Genomic DNA, 6,376 nt, shown 5'->3' on the forward strand with positions numbered 1-6,376 from the left:
GGGGGGGGATACTACAGGGAGTCAGGAATACCACACACCCAACGATACTGGGACTGGGATGACGTGAGTTACTGGGGGGGGGGGGGGGGGGGATACTACAGGGAGTCAGGAATACCACACACCCAACGATACTGGGACTGGGATGACGTGAGTTACTGTTGGGGGGGGGGGGGGGATACTACAGGGAGTCAGGAATACCACACACCCAACGATACTGGGACTGGGATGACGTGAGTTACTGGGGGGGGGGGGGGGATACTACAGGGAGTCAGGAATACCACACACCCAACGATACTGGGACTGGGATGACGTGAGTTACTGGGGGAGGGGGGGGGGGGGATACTACAGGGAGTCAGGAATACCACACACCCAACGATACTGGGACTGGGATGACGTGAGTTACTGGGGGAGGGGGGGGGGGGGGGATACTACAGGGAGTCAGGAATACCACACACCCAACGATACTGGGACTGGGATGACGTGAGTTACTGGGGGGGGGGGGGGGGATACTACAGGGAGTCAGGAATACCACACACCCAACGATACTGGGACTGGGATGACGTGAGTTACTGTTGGGGGGGGGGGGGGGGATACTACAGGGAGTCAGGAATACCACACACCCAACGATACTGGGACTGGGATGACGTGAGTTACTGGGGGGGGGGGGGGGGATACTACAGGGAGTCAGGAATACCACACACCCAACGATACTGGGACTGGGATGACGTGAGTTACTGGGGGGGGGGGGGGGGGATACTACAGGGAGTCAGGAATACCACACACCCAACGATACTGGGACTGGGATGACGTGAGTTACTGTTGGGGGGGGGGGGGGGGGATACTACAGGGAGTCAGGAATACCACACACCCAACGATACTGGGACTGGGATGACGTGAGTTACTGGGGGGGGGGGGGGGATACTACAGGGAGTCAGGAATACCACACACCCAACGATACTGGGACTGGGATGACGTGAGTTACTGGGGGGGGGGGGGGGGGGGATACTACAGGGAGTCAGGAATACCACACACCCAACGATACTGGGACTGGGATGACGTGAGTTACTGTTGGGGGGGGGGGGGGGGATACTACAGGGAGTCAGGAATACCACACACCCAACGATACTGGGACTGGGATGACGTGAGTTACTGTTGGGGGGGGGGGGGGATACTACAGGGAGTCAGGAATACCACACACCCAACGATACTGGGACTGGGATGACGTGAGTTACTGTTGGGGGGGGGGGGGGGGGATACTACAGGGAGTCAGGAATACCACACACCCAACGATACTGGGACTGGGATGACGTGAGTTACTGTTGGGGGGGGGGGGGGGGATACTACAGGGAGTCAGGAATACCACACACCCAACGATACTGGGACTGGGATGACGTGAGTTACTGGGGGGGGGGGGGGGGGGATACTACAGGGAGTCAGGAATACCACACACCCAACGATACTGGGACTGGGATGACGTGAGTTACTGTTGGGGGGGGGGGGGGGGGGGATACTACAGGGAGTCAGGAATACCACACACCCAACGATACTGGGACTGGGATGACGTGAGTTACTGTTGGGGGGGGGGGGGGGGGGATACTACAGGGAGTCAGGAATACCACACACCCAACGATACTGGGACTGGGATGACGTGAGTTACTGGGGGGGGGGGGGGGGGGGGGGATACTACAGGGAGTCAGGAATACCACACACCCAACGATACTGGGACTGGGATGACGTGAGTTACTGGGGAGGGGGGGGGGGGGGGGGATACTACAGGGAGTCAGGAATACCACACACCCAACGATACTGGGACTGGGATGACGTGAGTTACTGGGGGGGGGGGGGGATACTACAGGGAGTCAGGAATACCACACACCCAACGATACTGGGACTGGGATGACGTGAGTTACTGTTGGGGGGGGGGGGGGGGATACTACAGGGAGTCAGGAATACCACACACCCAACGATACTGGGACTGGGATGACGTGAGTTACTGTTGGGGGGGGGGGGGGGGGATACTACAGGGAGTCAGGAATACCACACACCCAACGATACTGGGACTGGGATGACGTGAGTTACTGTTGGGGGGGGGGGGGGGATACTACAGGGAGTCAGGAATACCACACACCCAACGATACTGGGACTGGGATGACGTGAGTTACTGTTGGGGGGGGGGGGGGGGGGGGATACTACAGGGAGTCAGGAATACCACACACCCAACGATACTGGGACTGGGATGACGTGAGTTACTGTTGGGGGGGGGGGGGGGGATACTACAGGGAGTCAGGAATACCACACACCCAACGATACTGGGACTGGGATGACGTGAGTTACTGTTGGGGGGGGGGGGGGGATACTACAGGGAGTCAGGAATACCACACACCCAACGATACTGGGACTGGGATGACGTGAGTTACTGGGGGGGGGGGGGATACTACAGGGAGTCAGGAATACCACACACCCAACGATACTGGGACTGGGATGACGTGAGTTACTGTTGGGGGGGGGGGGGGGATACTACAGGGAGTCAGGAATACCACACACCCAACGATACTGGGACTGGGATGACGTGAGTTACTGTTGGGGGGGGGGGGATACTACAGGGAGTCAGGAATACCACACACCCAACGATACTGGGACTGGGATGACGTGAGTTACTGGGGGAGGGGGGGGGGGGGGATACTACAGGGAGTCAGGAATACCACACACCCAACGATACTGGGACTGGGATGACGTGAGTTACTGTTGGGGGGGGGGGGGGGATACTACAGGGAGTCAGGAATACCACACACCCAACGATACTGGGACTGGGATGACGTGAGTTACTGTTGGGGGGGGGGGGGGGGGGGATACTACAGGGAGTCAGGAATACCACACACCCAACGATACTGGGACTGGGATGACGTGAGTTACTGGGGGAGGGGGGGGGGGGGATACTACAGGGAGTCAGGAATACCACACACCCAACGATACTGGGACTGGGATGACGTGAGTTACTGGGGGAGGGGGGGGGGGGGATACTACAGGGAGTCAGGAATACCACACACCCAACGATACTGGGACTGGGATGACGTGAGTTACTGGGGGAGGGGGGGGGGGGATACTACAGGGAGTCAGGAATACCACACACCCAACGATACTGGGACTGGGATGACGTGAGTTACTGGGGGGGGGGGGGGGGATACTACAGGGAGTCAGGAATACCACACACCCAACGATACTGGGACTGGGATGACGTGAGTTACTGGGGGGGGGGGGGGGGATACTACAGGGAGTCAGGAATACCACACACCCAACGATACTGGGACTGGGATGACGTGAGTTACTGGGGGAGGGGGGGGGGGGGGGGGATACTACAGGGAGTCAGGAATACCACACACCCAACGATACTGGGACTGGGATGACGTGAGTTACTGTTGGGGGGGGGGGGGGATACTACAGGGAGTCAGGAATACCTCACACCCAACGATACTGGGACTGGGATGACGTGAGTTACTGGGGGAGGGGGGGGGGGGGGATACTACAGGGAGTCAGGAATACCACACACCCAACGATACTGGGACTGGGATGACGTGAGTTACTGGGGGGGGGGGGGATACTACAGGGAGTCAGGAATACCACACACCCAACGATACTGGGACTGGGATGACGTGAGTTACTGGGGGAGGGGGGGGGGATACTACAGGGAGTCAGGAATACCACACACCCAACGATACTGGGACTGGGATGACGTGAGTTACTGGGGGAGGGGGGGGGGGGGGATACTACAGGGAGTCAGGAATACCACACACCCAACGATACTGGGACTGGGATGACGTGAGTTACTGGGGGAGGGGGGGGGGGGGGGATACTACAGGGAGTCAGGAATACCACACACCCAACGATACTGGGACTGGGATGACGTGAGTTACTGGGGAGGGGGGGGGGGGGGATACTACAGGGAGTCAGGAATACCACACACCCAACGATACTGGGACTGGGATGACGTGAGTTACTGGGGGAGGGGGGGGGGATACTACAGGGAGTCAGGAATACCACACACCCAACGATACTGGGACTGGGATGACGTGAGTTACTGGGGGAGGGGGGGGGGGGGGGGGATACTACAGGGAGTCAGGAATACCACACACCCAACGATACTGGGACTGGGATGACGTGAGTTACTGGGGGGGGGGGGGGGGATACTACAGGGAGTCAGGAATACCACACACCCAACGATACTGGGACTGGGATGACGTGAGTTACTGGGGGAGGGGGGGGGGGGGATACTACAGGGAGTCAGGAATACCACACACCCAACGATACTGGAATTGGGATGACGTGAGTTACTGGGGGGGGGGGGGGATACTACAGGGAGTCAGGAATACCACACACCCAACGATACTGGGACTGGGATGACGTGAGTTACTGTTGGGGGGGGGGGGGGATACTACAGGGAGTCAGGAATACCACACACCCAACGATACTGGGACTGGGATGACGTGAGTTACTGGGGGGGGGGGGGGGGATACTACAGGGAGTCAGGAATACCACACACCCAACGATACTGGGACTGGGATGACGTGAGTTACTGTTGGGGGGGGGGGGGGATACTACAGGGAGTCAGGAATACCACACACCCAACGATACTGGGACTGGGATGACGTGAGTTACTGGGGGGGGGGGGGGGGGGGGATACTACAGGGAGTCAGGAATACCACACACCCAACGATACTGGGACTGGGATGACGTGAGTTACTGGGGGGGGGGGGGGGGGGATACTACAGGGAGTCAGGAATACCACACACCCAACGATACTGGGACTGGGATGACGTGAGTTACTGTTGGGGGGGGGGGGGGGATACTACAGGGAGTCAGGAATACCACACACCCAACGATACTGGGACTGGGATGACGTGAGTTACTGGGGGGGGGGGGGGGGGATACTACAGGGAGTCAGGAATACCACACACCCAACGATACTGGGACTGGGATGACGTGAGTTACTGGGGGGGGGGGGGGGATACTACAGGGAGTCAGGAATACCACACACCCAACGATACTGGGACTGGGATGACGTGAGTTACTGGGGGGGGGGGGGGGATACTACAGGGAGTCAGGAATACCACACACCCAACGATACTGGGACTGGGATGACGTGAGTTACTGTTGGGGGGGGGGGGGGGGGATACTACAGGGAGTCAGGAATACCACACACCCAACGATACTGGGACTGGGATGACGTGAGTTACTGGGGGGAGGGGGGGGGGGGGGGGATACTACAGGGAGTCAGGAATACCACACACCCAACGATACTGGGACTGGGATGACGTGAGTTACTGTTGGGGGGGGGGGGGGGGGGGGGGGATACTACAGGGAGTCAGGAATACCACACACCCAACGATACTGGGACTGGGATGACGTGAGTTACTGTTGGGGGGGGGGGGGGGGATACTACAGGGAGTCAGGAATACCTCACACCCAACGATACTGGGACTGGGATGACGTGAGTTACTGGGGGAGGGGGGGGGGGGGGATACTACAGGGAGTCAGGAATACCACACACCCAACGATACTGGGACTGGGATGACGTGAGTTACTGGGGGGGGGGGGGGGGATACTACAGGGAGTCAGGAATACCACACACCCAACGATACTGGGACTGGGATGACGTGAGTTACTGTTGGGGGGGGGGGGGGGGGATACTACAGGGAGTCAGGAATACCACACACCCAACGATACTGGGACTGGGATGACGTGAGTTACTGGGGGGGGGGGGGGGGGATACTACAGGGAGTCAGGAATACCTCACACCCAACGATACTGGGACTGGGATGACGTGAGTTACTGTTGGGGGGGGGGGGGGGATACTACAGGGAGTCAGGAATACCACACACCCAACGATACTGGGACTGGGATGACGTGAGTTACTGGGGGAGGGGGGGGGGGGGGATACTACAGGGAGTCAGGAATACCACACACCCAACGATACTGGGACTGGGATGACGTGAGTTACTGGGGGAGGGGGGGGGGGGATACTACAGGGAGTCAGGAATACCACACACCCAACGATACTGGGACTGGGATGACGTGAGTTACTGTTGGGGGGGGGGGGGGGATACTACAGGGAGTCAGGAATACCACACACCCAACGATACTGGGACTGGGATGACGTGAGTTACTGTTGGGGGTGGGGGGGGGGGGATACTACAGGGAGTCAGGAATACCACACACCCAACGATACTGGGACTGGGATGACGTGAGTTACTGGGGGGGGGGGGGGGGGATACTACAGGGAGTCAGGAATACCACACACCCAACGATACTGGGACTGGGATGACGTGAGTTACTGGGGGGGGGGGGGGGATACTACAGGGAGTCAGGAATACCACACACC

This window comes from Coregonus lavaretus (assembly GCF_964263955.1).
Source record: "Coregonus lavaretus genome assembly, contig: HAP1_SCAFFOLD_1565, whole genome shotgun sequence".
NCBI classification, from domain to species: Eukaryota; Metazoa; Chordata; class Actinopteri; order Salmoniformes; family Salmonidae; genus Coregonus; species Coregonus lavaretus.